Consider the following 21,992-nt stretch of genomic DNA (forward strand, 5'->3'; position numbering starts at 1 on the left):
TGGAATTCTCGACAGTGTGTCTGCATCGACATTTGATTTGCCGGGTCTGTAGCGTATGTCAAATCTAAAATCAGACAGTTCTCCCACCCACCGGAACCCAACAGCATTTAATTTAGCAGTCCGCATAACATACGTTAAAGGGTTATTGTCGGTAAAGATGGTAAAATGGGGCGCATAGAACAAATAGTCCCTAAATTTCTCGCAGACGGCCCACTTAAGGGCAAGGAACTCCAGTTTTCCTGAGTGAAGTCTGTAATTCTTTTCAGCCGGTGTGAGGGTCCTCGAGCCGTATCCAATCACCCGGAGTTTACCACGCTGGCTCTGGTAAAGGACGGCTCCCAGCCCTTTATCAGAAGCATCCGTGTGGAGCACGAACGGCAACTCGAAATCTGGATAGGCGAGAACAGGGGGGTTAGCCAGCATATCAATTAGCTTACACAGTGTCTCTTGGTGGGTCTCAGTCCACTGGACTGGGGTCTTGGACGGCAGCTGCGTACCCTTTCCCTTCTGTCCCCCACACCTTCCTTGAGACTGCTCTTGGTTTCTCTTTGGCTGCAAAAGTTCATAGATGGGATTTGCCAGTCTGGAGAAATCTTGAATATATGAACGATAGTAGCTCAAAAATCCAACAATCCTCCTCACATCTCCAACAGTAGCAGGTTTTTCCTTCCTCAAAGCATACACTGTCTCCAAGTCCTTCGGATCAATGCGCACACCCTCAGCCGAGACCAAACGACCTACATATCTGACCTCTCGTCTGAACAGGTCGCATTTTGTGGGCCTGAGCTTGACCCCGTGACCTTGTAGGGCTCTCAGGACCTTTCTCAGCCGTTCCACATGCTCCTCGAATGTGCAGGCATAACACAGGATGTCATCCAAATATGGGATACAACACTCATCACGAAGGGGGGCAAGCATTTCTTCCATGCTGCGTTGAAACGCAGCGGGCGCGTTGGTCAACCCGAAGGGTATGCGTACCCACTCATATAGACCCCAGGGGGTAATGAACGCAGTGAGGTGACGCGATCCCTCGGCTATGAACCCCTGGTGATACGCCTTCCCTTGATCTAAAATGGAAAACCAACTGTACCCACCCAAAGTGTCTGTGAGGTCTTGGATTCTCGGTAAGGGGTGGCGATCTGGAACAGTGCGCTGGTTAAGGAGACGATAATCGATACAGAGTCTGAGCGTTCCGTCTTTCTTACGCACACAGACGACAGGTGCTGAGTAAGGGGATTTAGATTTTACAACCCACCCTTTTGCCAGAAGATCCTCAATATACTCCTTTACCTCCCTATAAAGGGGCTTTGGGATGGAGGCATATGATTTCTGAATGGGAGTATTGTCATTGAGTGTGATGGACATCTCCAAGCTTTTTATACACCCCATGTCATTGTCGTCTCGTGCGAATGCTCCTGACTCCTCTCGTAACATCTCCTTCACAATCTCTTGCTGGTTCTCACTTAGGTGGCTCATGTCAACTGGTGGGTCCCACTTTTCCACCACACTAACCCTCTCACTACTCCTGTCTTGCTGTGTTTGGGGAGGCTCATCAGCATTAGCTACCTGAGTAACACTAGGTGTAGCTGTGTCTAGCTCATCAGTCTGCACTATTTTAACTACTGACTCAATGCTCCCTAGCACAGTTCTACTGAACAGAGTTACATCATGTTTTGTATGGTTGCCTATGGGGACTTTGACATAAGGGGCTTTTTCATGACAAATCTCTATTAGGCTGTCACCAACATCAAGCTGTTGCAACTGGGGGTTATTCTCACTGGGTTCAAAGAGCACGAGTGACTTTGATGTGTCAAATGTGGATGGTACTTTACACTTAACAAGTTTAACCTGACCAGCTGGAATAACTACATCATATAGTCCCACTTTAAGTACACTCTGATTTACATCACTATCACTGGTGAGTTTTGTCTGGATGAAGTTGACTAATGTAGTGGCTTTATCATCTTGCAGGTTCATTGCACCACGGATGAGGCTCACAAGCGTGGGCATGAGATTAGCACCATCTTTTGTTCCCAGAATCAGTTGCTCGACTACATTGAAGCCAATCAGGGGGCGATCTAAGGCCATGCTACTCACCAGGAAGGGTACTTGTATCACTAGGTTTGGGTCACTGTTGTTTGGGAGACTCACCATCACTCCCATCCAACCATCATATGGCAAGGGCTCACCGTTTACAGCAAGCACACTGAGAGTCTTTTGTCCCACCAGTTCAGCCAGTGGACGCAGCTTGTGGTCAGGAAGGTAAGTCTTTACCCACTGGCGGTCCAGGATACTCACTTGGGCACCAGTGTCCAGTAGACAGTCCATTGCGTAGTTATTGATGTAGCATTTGATGTTGCATTTCCTTCCCACTAGCTGAGCCACTCTTTCATGGGCTTCAGTCTCTTGGCTCGTGAGTGAGGGACTGACGCATTTGGTTTGTACCTGAGTCTTTTGTCCTGGTTGTGGCTCTGCCTTTATGATGGATGGGCGGTTGTTGCTGCTTAGGGTGTGGACATCAGCGGAGGGCTGACGTGGACTCTTTGCTTTCCACCTTTTAAGACATCCTGCTGCCCGATGCCCTGCATCACCACAGATGAAACAGTGATTACATGAGTCTGTACCTTTTTCAACACAAGTAGGGCAACCATATCTCTTTGCTGTTGGTCTGGGCTTTGGTTGAGTGTGGGCACACGGACAGGATTGTTCTGCAGTCTTTGTGGCTGTGAGAGCTTCCACTACTTTGGTCAGAGCATCAACCTTTGCACTCAGTTCCTCTATCACTTTATTTTTATTCTTTGTTTTAGAGTCTGTTGTTTTTTCAGTGTCCTGATCAGTCTCAATTTGAGCAGTGTGAGCATGTGTTACCTTTTGGCGGGGATTATATCCCAGTCGTCGCTGTCGCTCACTCTCTTCACTGGATACTTTATTCACCTGTCTTATCAGTGCTTCATCTGATACAGCATAGTCAGAGAGGAGGGGCTTGAGTTCATTTCGAATGTCACTGTACTTGGGGAGGAGACCCTGATGGATTGTACGCAGAAACACATTCTGAACTGTGCGGGGCTCATACTCAATGTCCATGCTATCTTGTCTGGAAGCGAACATGACTTTCTGTTTCAGTCCTATCATCCGATATAGAAACTGTTGAGGACTCTCCTGTTCATGTTGTTTTGTGCTCATTAACTCCTGAAATAACTCACTTCCACTCTTTTCACTCAGGTGTGACCGCACAAAACTTCTGAGTTCACTGAGGGTTAAGTCGTCCTTATTAATCAGCATGTCCTTAAATTGTCCTGGTTTGATGATGCGGAGGACACCTTGGATGATTTCACTCTCTGTGTACTTCGCCATCAGTCCCTCATCAATTTGCTTACACAGTCCATGATAGCTGATGTCTGATGTACTGTCCCCGACCTGACCCCCGTGAACTTTGAATTCCCTGCGCTGAAGGAATGACAGGTCTCTTAGGGAAACCATGTTATCAGGTTTACTGTGTGCTGAATCTGTTGTAGGGTAGCTATTGGCTCTGCTTTCTACTCTACAGTGTGGTAGTTGCTTGGTAATGTAGGTAGGTGAATGTTGAACTGATGTTGCTTTAAACTCAGTTAACTTTTTGCCCAAAGCTTCATAGTTAGCCATTAGCACTCCATACTCTGCTGATTGTGGATTTGCAGACTCACTAGTAAGTGTGTCAGTGGAATTACTTTCTGTGTTACTCTGCTGAGTTTCTGTGATCTGTAAGGGTGATGATGTCAGTCTAACAACCTCATCCTCTGATTCTACAGGTGGGCTGACTTCAGTAACTCGCCTAGCAATGACGTCAGCAATCGCATCTCTTAAACACAACAAATGAGAAAGTCCCAGGTCCTCTAGATCTAGCAGTGTTTTACAATTAAGGTAAGTACATATGTAGTCAACACAACTCTCCTCATTGTCCTTAACTGCACTTACAGGATCCAGGTCAGGTACTGGTGTGATGGCTTGTACCAGTTCATAGAGTTCCTCTGCTGTCAATGAGTGAAGACTTTTCTTTATCTTCCACACTAGTTCTTTTCTTTCAACGTCCTCCATGTTGTATTCTTTTTGTTAGCAGTGTTTCACAGTACTGTAACCTTGAGCAAGCAGTGCTGCACTCCTCCAGCTGCGGATCCCCTCGCACTCTGTGGTCCCGTGGCTGCCTCAGTCATACACCTGCCGCTCCAACACGCCGGTCCTGTGATGTCTGCCTTGGGTTCGTGGGTTAGTGGATCAGCATCGCCCGCATATGACGCTGATCCCAGCGGTGCCTCCAAAATTCTGTTACAGGCCTCAGGTTGAGTCACCTGGTCACAGAAGATAAAATGTCCTGTTTTCACAGGAAAAGAAGAGACAGAAGTCATTCCGTGCGTTCTCCATGGCAGGCTGGTAGCTGTCTTTATTAAACAGAATTTTACTACTTTTCTTTACATTCTCAGCTCTTCACTGACTTATTTCATTCACTAAACATACTCCATAAGTTGTCTAAACTCAATAAACTGTATCACATTCCAACACGGAGTGAACTCACAAAACACATTTGTGTACTCAAAGTTACATTTCTACTGTTTTTAACCTGAGAAAAAGCTCCCGCACACTGTCATCACTTGCAGAGGTTTTATTGAACAACGTTTCGGTCCTGAGACCTTCGTCAGGTACCCCTTTAACCAAAAGAATCATGTTTTACTTGTGTTTTTAACACTGAATCATGTTTTACTTGTGTTTTTAACACTCTGAATCAGACTCTACTATACTACTGCCCGTACGAACACATCTACACACGTAAACAACAATACTAGCACCGTGTCGGCGTGCTCTTTTAACTTGACTCGTGACATTAGCATGAACATTCTCACAAAACACATAAATTCACCTTCACAGAACCCATGTTACACTTCATTCTTAATTCGGTTCCTATTGCAATTCAAATACACAGTCACTCACAAAAGAAAATGAAAGTAAATGCCCAGGAGCCCTACAAACTGAACGAAAACATCGGCACATCGCCATTTTGTGTTGTTGTTTTCTATGGGAGAAACAGAGCTACTTTCTCTTTTACACTTCTCACCGTCCACATCACGATTTCTACATCACAAACTTCATTTATACATTCGACAGGCTTTTAACCGTACTTATACCTGAGTTGTGGTTGTTTAACACACTTTACTAACCTGTTTTCACAGGAAAAGAAGAGACAGAAGTCATTCCGTGCGTTCTCCATGGCAGGCTGGTAGCTGTCTGAAGAACGTCAGTCCGACGCAGCCACAACAAGCGCTCAAACACGGGGATACTCCCTCTTGTGGTGAAATTAGAGACCTACACTCTGACACTCTTTAGAAAACATATTAAATTGGCTCATCTTTTCATCCCAAAAAACACATAAAATATAATAATTCAACATTTGTGACCATACACATATGTAGGCGTCACACAATCACAAAAAAAAGTATATTTCTAGACAAAGGTAGAAATCTATATTGAGAGCGTGCAACTACATGTAAACAAAACTCATTTTCATTAACCATGTACAGCAGTGTAATATCCTTTCATGCATTGGTGTGGGCTTCTCCTCTGGTCCACTGTGTCAGTTTTTGCTTTTTTTCCCTTTCAAAAACAAACAGGGATGTATTTAAATGTGGAATGAAGACAGGTGAAAGAGAGTTGGAAGAACTCCTGAGACGTTGTGACTTGAGATGTGTGAGGGTGGATAATGGTGGTCCTGAACAGAGGTGAAGTGAAGCTCAAACCAGGTGATGGAGAGCAGCGGGAAACAAAAGTCAGGAAGACAGAAGCCTGGGCCTGAAGAGAGAGCGTAACACACTGTTGGAGTTTGGGAGAAAGCACGCATCAACAAGCACACACACACACACACACACACACACACACACACACACACACACACACACACACACACACACACACACACACACACACACACACACACACACACACAAACATCATACCTGTGTGATAGCGAGGAGTGTTTGTATGTTGGTTCACGCCGACTGAGTGCTGCAGGTGTTATTTACCCATGCCTGTATGGCCCCGCACTATGCCATGAAAAAAGCACTGATGGGCTGTTTCAAAGAGCCTTACCTGCTCTTTCAGCATCAAAAAGTGCACTTAGGAGCCTCTGTAATTTTCTATCCCTTTCCTCAGCTCTGGCTGGGGTATATTATGATGAACCATAGTCTCTCTCTCATCCTCTCTTCAGCTGCCAGTCTTTCATCCTCTCCCAACCCACTGCACATGCAACACTGAAGCGTTGCATTAATAACAAACCTTGACTTTTACAAAAAAAAAGAAGAAAAAACTGTTTCACTTTAAAACTCAGCCGAATCATCACCAGGAGCATACTGTGATCACAATTGTATTCAGAAATGCATAAGATTGATGTGTAAATGTGGCTCAGATGTTCTGAAGATGTAATCATTCAAAGCACCTCAGGAGGTGACACATTTGGGCACATTAAAAAACAAGGTGTACACGCAGAGTGCTGCCAATCAACACACTGCTATGATTACATAGCCTACAGCGGACAACCATTTGCATATCGATCTAATCAAGGCCATACGTGACTGGCAGCATAGATACAAATTAGTCTGAATATCAAAAACAGACCCGACTACTTTCTTTCCAATTTTTAATGAAAGCTTTATAAAGAGTTTAAAAGTTGTGTTAAGGGGTGACATTGTAATATTTAATCAATGGCAATCAAGGACATAGACCAAATCCTACACTGAGATTAAAAGAGTTTGTCATGCCCTGAGCTTGGCACCGCTCGGTTTTCTGTTGTTTTGGATTCTTGGTTTGGACTCTTGTTTTGGACTTCGGACTCTTGTTTTCTTTAGTTCCTGTATTATTTTGAAGTTCTGTCTGGCATGATCTGTGCCTTGAGTTCCTGTTTTACTTTGAAGTTCCTGTCTTGTCTTCCTGTGTTCTCCCGCCTGTTTGATTACCTCATGTGTCTCACCTGTGTCTGATTGCACCACCTGTGTCTCGTTTTCTTGTGTATTTGACCACTGTGTTTCCCATTGTCTCTTGGTGGTTCATTTGTCGTTTGTCCTCGTGGTTCCATGTGTTTTCTGTGTTCCTCCTGTCATGTCGAGTCTGGTAAAATAAAGCCTTTTGTTCATCCCTGAGAGTCTGCATTTGGGTCCTGCGTTCCTGAAAACCCTGACAGAGTTGGGGGGTTAGGGTAAGGGTTAGGGCTCCAAGACGTAATACCACCCACTTTAAATATTTTAATGAGACATTGAAAGAAAATATAGGGAATGCAAGTATTTGGACAATGTTACACAGTGTATTCATGTATTCACATCCCTGGACTGGTCTAAATGCTCACTGGCTCAGACAGATATGGTCAGAAAATACGAAATACCTCTGACACAAAACTTTTCGCTAATAATAGTGATAATAGTATGCCAATGTAGAGTTTAGAGCTTGCTCTGCTGCCCCGAAGTGGCAGAAGATACCATTAAATACCTTGACTATTTGAAGCTGCTGAGCTGATGGGTTGCAAGAATGTTAGATTCATTAGTCTTCATTAACTGTCTCCAGTTTCCCAGATTATTGAGTCTGTAAAGAGCTCGTTAAAAAATTGAATTTTATCATTTTATATTGACAAAGGAAACATTGTGATTGATCTTCCTCTATCATTTTATTTTGTGTTATTTGGCATTTTAATCTCATCAAGGTTCTTTTGGTAAAATAAAAAAGCCCAAATGAGTGTCAAGGATGAAAACTAATTTGACTTAAAAGTTGTTTTTAATTAATGTTTGTATCTTTTAAAAGATTACTCATTGCTCATTAACCACTAAAGATTCAGCAAATCGTAGGCTACTTGTGTACCTTTCATAATGGGTGTTTTATTACAAAGTGTAACCAGAGAAGATGAACAGAGCAAGTGATACAGTATGAAAAGTTGTACGTTGTGAGTTTCACAGATGCTTTGAAAAACTAATTTTAATTGAATCCAAAGATGAATTTCCCTGTGTCTCTTTGAGTTTGTCTCAATTCAGATTCAATTCATCCAATAACAAACTCTAAAGAAAAGAAACTTGAAGTCAAACTTTGCTGTAGTTTTCTGTTTATTCCATCTATGATTTGGTCAGGGAGGCATGAAAATGCCAATATTTAAAGGCAGTAAACAACAACAGTAAATTTCAGACGTATTAATTGCTTAATTGCTGAGAGTATTTTATCCGCCATATTAACATAAGCAATTCCTTGGAAGGATAGTGCTAGCATAGCAGAAAATTGGCCTGGGGGGCTTTGGGGAATTAGAAAGGCAGATTGCATGACGTGGTGGAGGGAGAAGTCTAAGCTAGCGGAACTGACATTTGAAGCTTTTTTTTTTCTCTCCCCCCTCCTAATTATGATCCTTCTGTGCACTTTTTACACCCCTCTCCTTCCCCCAAAACTCTTTCAAAGCTCATTTCATTCACTTTGAAGGGATCTGTCATGTGGAAAATAAGCTTCAATGTTTGATTATTATTTTTTTGTGTACTAATGAAGATACATCCTTTTTAAATGACATGACATCAAGCTCCTTCAAGTCTATTTTAGAGCTCTCGGAAAGAAAAATATTTACAACACCATTATCCTAACTGTTTCGTTTGACAGCTTCTCAAGGTCAAAGGTATGCGACAGGATTGTTTCCTGTTTTGCATTTTTTTTCTCTCAGCTCCACAGATTTCAAACACGGTTCAGTTTGACAGTACTTGCAATATTCCTCAATCTCTTGTGTTTACTTTTTGTATTTATTTCTCACAGTTGTCCCTCTTCCTTCATTTCCATCCAAATATTGCCCACCCATCCGGCATGAAACAAAGAATAAAACCTCCCAAACGAGATCACCCACCATGTAATCTCGCCAAACAAATGACGGAACACCCGCTGCTTCGGAGAAACACTGGCCGCGAATGACTCTTGCTGACTGTGATGGCGTCTTTGCGTGCATGAGTAAGTGCACCACGCTGACGGAAGCCAAAGCATGGCGAGATGCTCCGCTTTCATTTCCATTTACCCCTGCGCTGTTTGCTGACTCCAGAGATGCTTGTATTAATGGGAAATTGCAAATAATGAAATGCTGAAGGATGAAAATAAAATGCACCCCTTCCTCCCTCACCCCCCTGCATTCGCATCTATCTTTCCATACGTGCTGTGAACATGCACATTACCACACCGTCCTGCAAAGCTTGCGCCTTGTCCATTCTGGCTCATTATAATGATAAAGGTCCATGGGAAAGCCTCCATCTTTCATTCTCCAGCCTCAGTCCTGTCAGCACTTTGCCCAAAGACAATGTTGGAAGGGGAAATCTGCATTTCCTTATTTTCTCTATCGTCCAACTCAAGTTGACCTTTGTCACTTTCCCTTCAGTCGTCAAAGGCTACAATAAGAGCAGTTGTGATTCTGACTCCAGACTTAAAGGGGTCATATCATGGAAATATCCCTTTTTGAAGGCTCTTTAACATATATTTGGATGTTTGGCTTGCCCTCCGGCCCCCCAAATGTGAGAATTGCCAAAATAATCTGTCATTTGCAGGCTCCTGAGGTTTTATGAGCTGTTCCTCAGTTATCATCCAATGATGTCATTAGTTTTTGAATTTGCATAATACCACCCCTACCTATGAGTACAGGTACCAGTAGAGGGGGCAGGTAAGCAGTAGGTAATTTGCATTTAAAGGAACAGGCACAGGGGCGGGCTGGCCATAGGGAGGTTCGGGAGGATTCCCGAAGTGGCTGGTGGTCAGTGTCGCTGTTTCAGGCCGAACTGGCCGGTGGTCGAAACGCTTTTTTTTTTACCCCATAAACACAGCCGCGGTTGACCGCAGCAGCCTGCCTTCGCGGCCGCAGGTAACACAGAGTGGAACATCAGACTGGGTCAATCTAATATTTTGCGTAAGGGGGGATACGAGCGCCCCCTACCAATTTGAGCTAATCCTTGTTTCTATTGAAATGTGATTGGCTGAGCCGCTCAGTTAGTCAAAAAAAAGAAAAGAAAGAGGAGCGGGATGGATTAGGAAACATGCCAAAAAGAAGCCGGTAAAAGAGCTGTGTGGAGCTGAAAAACTAGAGAAAAAGAGAAAAAGGTTAGTGCAGGATTCAGCCAAATGCGTTAAACTGACAGAGCTTTTCCGTGGTGGGGGGGCTAAGGTCAGTGTTGCCAGAGGCGCAGTTTGTGAACAGGCAAGGCAGGCAACTGCTTGGGGCCCCGAGCCATCAGGGGGCCCCCGAGGGTCGGGGCCAGAGGGCAGTTTTATCGACAGAAATCTCTCAAAATGCGCTACCCGCAGTGACCGCACCCCCCTCCCCGTATCGTCGTATAGCGTCGATTTGCAATGACATGTCATTGGGAAACCCCCCTAACGGGGCCCCATGTCATTCTCCGGACCTGATCCCATCTAACGTCAACCTGTATGATGCACCTTATCACTGGGAGTTTCTAATGAAGCCGAGGGAAAAAGAAGAGTCCACCTGGGAGCAAGACGAGAAGAAAAAAGAGGCTGAAGTAAAAAATAATGCAAGACAGTGGTGGTAAGTGGAGCAGAGTGTAACGTGAACAGTAAATGGCCGCGTTTCCCAGATTTGTTAAGAAGCTCTTAGCGCTAAGATCTTCTTTGGAGCGCTCTTAAGAGCGCTGTGAAAGAAGAACGTGTTTCCCAGAGTCGCTCTTAGCCTAAGAAGATCTTTCACTAAGAAGGAAATGTAAGATCGAGCGGACCCACTCTTACGAGTCTTCTTAGCGACCAACGCTCACGTTTTCAAGGCAAATCAATATCACACTAAGCAAGATATTAAACAGTGCACATCGTATGTTTAAAACATTAAATTATGTGCCGAAATAAAAAATAAAGAGATAAAAAATAAAATAAGAACAATAATAAACTAAATATGAGGAATAACATGTGCTCTGCACATCAGGCACACAAATAAAATTAATCATCATCATTCATCATAACTTTTGATCATCTGCATGATCATCAAAAACAACCGTTCTTAAATCAACCCCTAGTGTCGCTGTTTCATCGTGTTTTTACACAGTGGGCAGCTTCTTGGTGTGGTGGGGGCATCGCAAGCAAGGGTCAGTGTCACGGAGTGTGGCAGCCGTGACACTGATCCTCCTGTGCCATGTTATACTGGCACCAAAAAGACTGTCACGCATTAACACTCCACTGCCTAAATATATATGTAGCCTATATACATATGTAGCCTTGCATTGATCATTTAATGATGATGAGAAAAGAAAAACGTGTTGATCACCAAAATAATATTTTAGTGGGTGGATTCGAACCCAGACCACGGCAATGCTTCCACTTTCTTTTCCAGAGTTGTCTGGCTGTAAACCAGCCAGCCCCTGCGCACGTTTTTATTTTTTATTTTCACACACATCAATCACATGGTCACGCAGCCGTCTGGCCGCATCTTTACGAGGCTGTGCCGTGTCATCTATGGCCAGTCCGTCACTGCCCGTGACCAACGTGACAACAACAGCGGAGAAGTTTCTAATCAGGCCCGCGGACACCGGGACCTGTGTTAACCCCATGTTTGGAAATCCCGTCTTCGGTTTATTCATCGCCCGTCGGTGCAGCTGCGCTGGTCACTGTGTGTGATTTATGCGTGTATTAGGTGGCGTGTGATATAATAATCGATTTGCCTGGCATCGATTGATTCAGTTTCAGTACTGTGGTGGTGGACAGCTCCCGTTAAGAGCTTCTTAAGAAGCTTCTTTGGCGTGATCTTAAGAAGGCAGTTAAGAACGCATCTGGGAAACACCCGTATCTTAGCGCTCCTTCTTAGCCGAACCCTTCTTAACCCTAGAACACTAACGTTACAAAAAGTAACACCATCACTAACGCCGGGTATTTTTTACCCGATATAATATACCCATAAAAAAATATTTCTCACCAAAGTATATTAAAATACAACAATACATGGCAAATTGAAGTACACTTCCTTTATTTTCCACTATACAATGTTTCACAAAATGAAAAAAAAGGTATCATGGTGACCCTATAAAAAAATGTCCAAAATTTTTGATTTTTTTTTTTTTTTTTTAACAAAAACTTCCTTAAAAAAAAACTAATGGAGCTGGGACTTTGTCCTTCAGACCACCCATTTGTGGGACATTTGAGCCTTATTTGGTGGAGTAAAAAGAAAAAAGAAGAATTTTCAGCATCACCGGAAATGGTCGCCAGATTTAGATACATAAACACTAACGTCGGGTGAAATCCACCCGAACATGTGCCTGCTGAAAAAACTAGGAATGGGAGCAGGGAAACATGCCTACCTTCAATGATGTCAGTGAGCAGTATGAAGCTACCCAGGGACCCATGAAACTCAGACAACAGCAACATAATGAAAATTATGAAACAATAATTTCATGGGTGAAAATCACCCGACGTTAGTGTTCTAGGGTTAAGAGCCTTCTTAAGTCCTTAAGAAAGATCGAATCTGGGAAACGCGGCCAATAACTGTTGAACTTATGCTAATAGTCTAACTGGGAGACACTTGAATAGCAGCTAATGTTAGCTTCAGACCAGTGGTGAACAGTTAGTTAACGTTAGCGAGTGGGACTGCACTGGAGTGAGGGACTCGGTGCGTGCGGTTCTGGTGCTCCACTCGGTTACGGTCGTTAAGTGACAAAAAAAAAAAGCAAGGTAACTTAACGTTATCTGCTGGCCTCCTTGGCAGCAAGTAACAACACTATTAACTTGCTAGCTAGCAGGGTGACATAGTAAAGTTATGTTACAGTATTGACGTGAGTAGCCTATTATTATTATTAATAATATGAAAGTGTAAAAGTTAACAAGCTATTGCTGCTATGAAAGCTATGCCCAAGGAAAACATTAAAAATCACTCTCTTATCTCCCCTCAGGATTATTATTTAGGTTTCTGACAACAGCAACAGATGGACAAAGTGCCTCCTCCCAGTGCTGACAGTGAAAACTGTAAGTGTAGGCCTATATTGTCATAAAGAATCTTTAGAGGGCATGGCATATTATCAATTAAAGTAAAACTGTATTTTGTTTTTTTGTCATATCAGTTGAACCTCCAGTGAGACAACAACAACTGCCCATCATGAAGACGACATGTCACCAGCTTACACCATAACTGGACATTTGTAATAAAAAAAAGTTTAAATTTCATAAATTTTTTGTTGGTGTTCGATTATTTATAAAATGATGGTGATAAACACTGGTTGGAGGGCCCCCTGGGGATTTTTGCTTAGGGCCCCACCAGACTCTAAAATCGCCTCTGAGTGTTGCTACAGCCAGCCAGCCCATTGATGACACGGGGCCGAGCAGCAGCCACAGCAGGTTAGCGAACACTGCTTACATGGTCCTATCATCCCAGATGCGGCCTGAAGTGTGTTTGTGTCTTTGGATGTGTTCTGGGCGCACAGAACATTAAAGGTAGCCTATCAGCAATGTTACACCATATGTGCATACATCATTAATCTGCTTTATCAATTAAAAATAAAATCCATATTTGCACCCCTTTTGATAGATGTGGAGGGGGATGACAAGGATGCATTTGTTTTCCTGTTTCCTTCAGAAGAGGAGGATATGTTCACTGTGGACCAGCAAGAGGAAATGGACGTTGATGAGAAGCGGTCACCCATTCTGAAGGTCTTATTAGTAGGGCAGCAGCTGCTCTGGGTGTAGAAATGCCACCTACACAGGGGCTCGGCCCATCACAATTTAATGATGATAAAGGGGGATCTCAACCTTCGACACGCTTCTTGGTGCCCCTCCTCTAAGACTTTGAGGAGGTAGTCAGGAAGCAATTTAAAATACCATGAGCAATGGGTCACAGGTCCAGGCTCTGTCAGGACATGACTGTAGTTCACGCTCCACAGAGGATCGGTTCGGGGCCATCACCCTCCATGGACGCAGCTTTGGCAGTTCTGGGGAAAGTAAGTGCGTGGTCATCTGTGGCTGTCGCAGTCCCAGTTGTAGCCTGAAGACAGGGCATGTCTGCTCAGGCTGCCTGTGGAGCCGACAGTTAGTTTGGGCCGGATGCGACGGCCATAATCCAGCAGGTGCAGGAGGCTCGTCGTGTGGCTCAAGAAATGTCAAATGCCCTGAGGCAGACCACAAGCTGGCAGGAGGTGCGTCGGCCACAGCAGGTGCACAAACAGCAGCATCAAGCCAGTCAGGTGCTGCGCTGCCAGGTGATCTCTGTGGATGCATCCCTCGAAGGATGGGGTGCCAGCCACGAAAGCAGAGGGACCAGTGGACGTTGGAGAGCCCTATGGTAGGGCCGCCATAGGGCTCTCTCCATCGAGAGAGATTTGCCTCCCCTGGGATGCGATGTCATGGCACGTCAGTGGTCTCAGGGGCTGCTCTATGCTTTTCCCCCATTCAGCCTCCTGCCCACCCCGCTGCAGAGGATCAGTCAGGAGGAAGTGTGAGGATGTGATTCTGGTGGCGCCGGACTAGCCACACATGACATGGTTCTCATGGGTGACACCACTGTTGTACAGGACACCATGGAAGCAGTTCGCCGGGACTTGCTGAGTCAAGCGCAGGGGATCCTGTTCCACCCCTTTCCACAGGGGCTGGATCTCTGGGCCTGGCCACTAAGAGGGCCAGCTTATAAGACATAGGACTATCAAGTTTGGTGGTTCATACCCTTTTCATACCTCATCGTCAAGGGCGGCATACTCCTATCGGTGGGAACTGTTAATATGTCACGGTGCAATGCCAACCAGTTCGACGCAATGTCATGCTCGGCTCCAGGGGATACCTGTGAGAGCTCCTTGAGTCAGGTAAGTCAAGCTCCACCCTGAGGGGTGTAGTAGCAGCTATACAAGCCTCCTGTGTGGTTGAGGCTACTGCACAGGATGCTAGCCTCAGCACAGTTCCTGAAGGGGGCGCAGAGGCTAGTGCCACACAGTAGGCCGACCATCCCGACATGGGACCTGAGCAGGGTCCTGCCAGGAACCCTTTGAGCCCCTGGAAACTGTGAGCCTTCAGTGGTTGTCAATCAAGCTGGCTTTCCTCCTTGTGACTACATCTACCAAGAGGGGAGGGTAGGCTTTCTCTGTACAGGAGAGTTGCTGTTGCTTCCATCCAGAGGATGCAGGTGTTATCCTGCTTCCAAACCCAGCATTCTTACCTTAGGTGCTCACTGATTTTCACTTAAATCAATATGTGGAACTGCAAGTGTAACGGAGAGTACGGGTGCACTCACTCACCCATAAACATCGTGCAAACCCGACTGCCAAGCTGTCATTGATCTCTTGGAAAAACGGTTTGCATCGTCGCCCGTCGTGCGGGAGACAAGGGTTCGAACCCCACCTGGGGCAGTCCATACCAAACACAACACAGAGGGCCAGATAACATCGTCTACAGTGGTGCCGTGACCCGGATGACCTGGGTGGAGTGAGTTCAGCGGGGGTGAGTGTAACGGAGGGTCCGGGTGCACTCACTCACCCATAAACATAGTGCAAACCCGACTGCCAAGCGATCATTGATCTCTCTTCCAGCCTTACAATTGGGGGAAGCCGGTGTCTAAGGCTAGGCTTTCTTACTGGATCGTGGAGGCTATCCACCGAGCAAACAGTGAGACGGGTGAGACAGTGCCAGAGGGAGTGAAAATACACTCTACACAGGGCATATCCACCTCCTGGGCCTTGTGGCACAGGGCTGCCCTCTCAGACGTGTGTGCAGCCACCACATGGGCAACTACAAATACCTTTACAAGGTTTTATAGTTTGAATGTAGCCGCCAGTACCTCCTTTGGGGAGCGCATGCTGGCGGCCATGTCAACCTGAACGTTGATTCACTGTACTCCTGAGCCAGTTGGCCTTGGGCCTGGCCAGGGTGATGTCAAGATCCTTGTCAGTGCCCTAGTGGAGTACAGGCCATCTGATTGGCCTCTTCCTTGCACCCAGCCCTTGCGTCTGGCAGGGTTGGTTATGCCGGAATCATGTACAGTGGTACAGTGTTACCACCTTAAGTACGTACTATTTGTATATAGTTCTGTAGTGATTTTGTACACACTGTAAATTCTGTGCACCCGGGATGGGGATGTCTCATCCGAAACTATCTTATGGGGTTACTATTGGAGCTGTGTCTGCTCTGTCTCCTTAGAACCCTCACGTCTTACAGAGCCCATAATATACATTCTATATGTGGTGGAGAGATATTCCCATACGATAGAGGGGTTACAGTGTAACCCTGGTTCTCTGAGAATAGAGTTTATCTCTCCACATCAAGGCTGCTCGAGACCCATTCAATTTAGAATGAATCAGCTGATACCTGCACACCTGGTTCCATTTATAGGGCGCAGGGGCGTAGTGTATCTTAAAGAAGTTTTCACGTCAGCTGCTAAAATGTCAGTAAATCCCATAACATACTGTATATTCTATATGTGGTGGAGAGATATTCTCTATTCTCAGAGAACCAGGGTTACACTGTAACCCCACATTCTGAACAGGGCTGTTTTGAGCGGATGAAAAGAGTGCGGTGATGTTTGATCGTTGGGGTATTTTGCCCCAAGTATGTGACCCAAGTATGTGACAGACATGTTTTTAAGACAACTGGGAACTATTTTAATTTGTTGAAAAGGGGCATAATATGTCCCCTTTAAATCTGCCTGCCTGGGCCACGAAGTGCTCAACTGCTTCTTGACTCACCTAAAACCCAAGACTGTTTGATCCTATACAGGAGTGGAGATGTTTAACCACATATCATAGACAAATCTGACACTTTTACTGCTTCTGCATTTTAAGTTTCGCATTATCTGTAAACAATACATTTTGAAATTGTAAGAGAATCAAAATTTAATCAAATTGACATATTCTCTCAAAGCGACTTCATTCTACTTAACTTATTTGATGATGTGATGAACAAAAGATATTTTCAGTTCCCTCCTCATCTAATCATGGTTTCTTTTATACAAAGGAGGGTTCAAGGAGGTTAAAGAACTTCTGTTAAACAAAATCACAAGTGTGCAGCCTGCTTCATACCTGTCTGATCGCTTTCAACTTTCTCCTGGATCCCATGCCCTTCACTCAGACCACAGGGCTCCTGTCTGTCCCCAGGGTTCAAAAGAAGTCAGCAGACCGCAGAGCCTTTTCCTATTGTTACCCCTGCAACAGCCTCCCTTCAGACATCAGGCTCTCTGACTCCGTTGTGGGATTTGAATCAAAAGTTAAAAATATATCTTCATGCCTAAACTTTGAGTAAGTGACTTATACTTTGATTTTCGTACCAATTGCCATCCCCCGATCAGTCCCTGTCTCAAAGAGTTGTCCTTACCCCATTTTCATTTTGCAGTTTTGTTGACTTTGAAGAGTATCCACACTTAATTTGACATCCAAGTTGAGGCAGTCAGGCCTAATAACAATTGAGTCTGCAGTTTATTTCCTTGCTGATGCCTCTAGATGTCCAAGAAAGCCTGTAAATCAAATATTTGATAAGGCATTTGTTGGATGCAGAGCTTAACAAGTTCTTCGTACTTGACCAATTTGAGACTGGAGTGGAATTTCCATCTGCACTCTCTACAGAGACAGGGCCACTCCATGAGAGATCCACCTGTTTTTCTATACTTTGACTGACATTGTGTGGCATCCTTAAATTGCCACATTGCGCCGAAAATAATTGAACTGTCTAGTTGACTGAAATGACCAGTGTGGATGGGTAAACTCAAACCAGCCTCCACTTGCACAATACCACTTCTGTCTGGACAGAGTAACAAAAATCTCTCTGCTGTCTGGTAATCAAGGAAAAAGTTTGAGAAAAAGGAGGACTCTGCAAAGGGCACCACTATAACCACCAACAATACTTCAGAGCAGGGACAGAGGTATTGATTGAGCTGAGGCCTATCACTCCCAGCTATCCATTGTAAAAAATGTAAAGTTAAATGTTTAATGCCAGAAGGAAAAAAGTTGTTGCACAAAAATAACAAAGTGACCGGAGCTGATAGGAGGGACATGGTGAGTGTTGACTGATGCAGAGCTGCAGCCCCAGAGATGCACACTTGAGGTGTTGAAGTTGGGGCAGCACAGTAACTCAATTGGTCTGACAGCAAACTAGACGTCTGCTCCTCCACTTGGCTCTTGTTTCAGATTTTAGAAAAGCATACGGACAGAGCCTTCCCATTGGTTGTTTTACAGAAGTAATGCGTGTAAACCTCCGTTAGATGGATGAATACGTATGTCAATATTACTTCAATATTAGTGAAGCTTGTCAGACAGAGAGAACTGTTCTTCTTTCTTCGTTTACATGTTCTCTCTGTGCCTGCCTGCATGGGTCCCTCTATGTTCTGTGGCTTCTTCCCACAGCATAAAGATACATGTGCCAGGGGGATTAGCAATCCCTACGCATTTATAACCTGTATTGGCTCTGAATTTAGGACTCTTGAGTGTGACCAATATGGACAAACAATTTACAACAAATTGAAATGATGGTTGCTTCTCACTCCTCTGTGTAATGCTGTGTTGCCTCGCCTCTTTGTGTCACTATGTAGCCTTTAGACAAACCATCCAGGCAGCTACCTGCAGTTCTTTAAATAGCCAGTAGATGCTGGCTCCAAGGTTAGTCATTCACTATTGATTCCAATATTAAAATTCACATTGTTCCCCTATTTTCCTGTGAAGATGTTTTATGCACAGAGATGATCAGATACCTCAACCTCTTTGATAAAGACAGATACAGAGATTTCACTGCAAAGCTAAAATCCCACAGTTAAGGCCAAATAGCAGAGCACAGTGCCATTCAGATTTCCCCAAATAGGGGTTCAATTTGCACCCGAGCCACTTGTGCTGAAAGTATATGCACTCATGGCGCTGTGTGACACTTTGGGTAAAAGCAGCCATCAGATGGCTCGTTATTAGTTTCACCTATTAGACCCATTTCCGTCATGAATAGGAAATGCAGCAGGAGCAAAGACAGGATATACTAGGGGAACCATTTAATCCCTGGGAGTGAGACAGGGATTGTGTCAATGGCTATTTAGGGAGCACTTGTAATATTTTGGTCTGATAATACTCTGTAATGCACACCGAATACACAGACGTGGCTCAATTAAAGCCTTCACCCTCACATGGAATTACATTTCGGCTGAGCACCACTCTTCAAGCTCTTGACAGTCGCACAGTCTCCTGTTTAAATCCACCAACCTGATTTTAAGATCTGCAATTGATCTCAATGGAGCATAGTGTATACATAAATAACCACCTTTCCTGTGACAGATGTGAATGCACCAGAGGGATGACAGATTTGATACAATATGGGGCTGTTGCAGTTATTTCTGATTCACAGTTTTTGTTCAAAGAAAAGTGATGAAACCTTTTTATGCCTACTTTGTCTGAGTGAAATGTGTACAACAAAGAGAAAGACGTTAATGAAAGGGAAAAAACAAAAGAAAATACAAATCCAGATTTAGCACAGAAACATGGAAGCAATTTCCTTTTGGATATGGTTATCTGTCCATCTGTCAATCTGATATTCACAAAAAATGTGAATGTTAAATTACTAAAAGCAGGTTTTGGCATTGGAATAGCATGTCACCTTTGTCAATGTATCCTAGATGATATTTTCCCTCTATTTTATCCTTCGTTCCCACGAGGTGAGGGGGGTTGGGGCGACCTCAAACACCTCCATTATCACAGAATTTGTTTTGGTGTTTTAATACTTGCACAGTGGTAAATTCAAAATTAATTATGCATGAATTTGATGCATAAATTACAGGTTGAGACATGGGGATGCAAAACCCAGATGAAAATGGAAATCGGAGGCTATCAAAGGACAATGTCAAAAATCTTTCACTGTGCAGAAGATGGGAAAATAAATGTTTATTTTCGGGTCACTGGGGATGTTAATTAGAATAGTGTTGTTTTTTTTTTTTTTGGTCTTTCTCCCAAGCATGAATGGTGCTGGGCTCAGCGCTGAATGGGATTGCCACCGTTAGGCCATTTCTGATGCATTGTAAATGACGGCTCGTCAACTTAAAGGACATTTTCAATGACAGGTTGCCTGTTCCTCTGTAGATCATTTCCTCTGACCTGATATGGCTCCAAGGAGAAGCGGGTGCCGTGCTATTAATGTGTAGACCACACACTTTCTGGTGTTGACACTAATTGGACACACTGAGATTATGCTTTAATAACACCGTGGTGCATTTAAAGCCATGCACACACAAGATATAGCAGTACACTATACGGAGTTAAGCTGCTAAAGAATACACACAAAGAAATAGAAATCACACAGTCCTGTGCAGATGGTAACGCTGGTTATAGCTAACGCCTTCATGCATAGTGAATGACTGTATGGCTCCATATTCTGTGTGTGGCCCTAAATGGCAGCTTTATTTCAATTTCCATCAGAGGCTCTGATTGCAGCTATAACCTCTCGACGAGCATCTGAGTAGCGCGCTTCCTCTCTGTTTGTCAAATGAAATGCACATTTGGGAGCTGACAAACTGCTCACAGCAGCGTTCTCACTAAACATGATGGTAATCAGACGCGTGTTTTTCCCCGCTATGGCTTTCCGCTTTTGTCCTGCACCTGTAAAGACATTTCAAACCAAACCTCAGTTCTCCTGAGCATGATAGCGGGAGTGTGTGTGTGTGTATGCGTGTTTACAGTGTGTGCAGGACTGTAAACATGATTCACCGTAGGGGTCTGATTATATCTCTGCTGCAGTGCAAAGCCAACAGAAAGTCCTAAACCTCTGCTTGCAGTGGAAGGTTAAAGTGTATGGACACTTTGTATTTTGCCCTGCATTTCTACGGGTGAATGCAAGCAAGGGTCTTTACATGCTTGGTTAGCCCAGTATACACGTAGATAATGATTTATTGAAGTGTGGGTCTTCGGTTAGCCTTCTTCACACACCTCTGCTTCCTTCCATAGCCTCTATAAGGTCAAGTGTTTAGATACACTGGCCTTCCACCAACTGCTGGGCTCAGTAATATGGAGCGTGTTGTGTTTAGAGTACGCCCGTAGATTCACCATCTGTTTCATATCTGCCACTCTGTTGAAGGCATTAAATAGGCTGATTATAGACATTATCGGTAAGTGCCACCCATTGTGACAGCAGATGTGAACCGCTCCACGGATGGTGCCGTCCGTTTTGGCAAAAATCAAATGGTTCAGCATGCTTTCGTTCATCATCTGCAATTGTACGTCTATGCATATAAAAGACCTTGTATGTCATTATTTGGAGAATGCATTAGCCAAACAGGTGAGAAAACAAAAGCAGAAAACAATGGTTAAGCAGTTACCATAGCCTCTGACCGTAAATAGACAGAATACCTTCCATTTTGACTTTTAAAGTCAATAGAATCACTGGCAGGAAACAACAACAACAAAAACACATCATGGTGTCTATCTCTAGCCTTTTCATTGGAGAACATTGATTCAGCCACCTATCCCTTTCCAGACACCTTCAGCTAATTAGGCCCTCAAAGTACAGCAGGAGAGAAGTATCTGACAATTAATTCCAGCACTGTGCTCCTATGGCATTTAGATTTCAGCGTGTTCCATTGTTAGGTATTGACTAAGTGCTACATGGGCATCGATCCCCCTCGACCATTAGCATGCCTCTGATTCTCGTTCCATAATGCTGGTTATATCGTGTTTACAGTCAAAACCCTTGCGCTGCTGCTGTTGTCAGGGCAGATGAAATGATGATGTGTTGCAGTGCTACTGGCGTAATTAAGTGTCTTTTGGACATTGAAGAAATCCCCAATGACGCGACCTCTATTTATCAGTAATGAGTGAAACCACTGTTGCACATTGTTTTTCAGATGCTGTCCCCATGTGTGTCAAATAAAGTGGCAGTTTGTCAGACAATTTTCTTATTGCTTCTGATTTCTAACAAACCTTAATACAAACAACAACAATAGACCAGTGCATTGTAATCTTTTTTCTGCATCTGCATTTTAACTGATCTCTCTTAAAGTCAGATTGATTCAATAACTACAGGCTGTAGATGTGGATCCCTATAAGGGCTAGAAT

Source organism: Trachurus trachurus (assembly GCF_905171665.1).
Source record: "Trachurus trachurus genome assembly, chromosome: 7".
Classification (NCBI taxonomy): domain Eukaryota; kingdom Metazoa; phylum Chordata; class Actinopteri; order Carangiformes; family Carangidae; genus Trachurus; species Trachurus trachurus.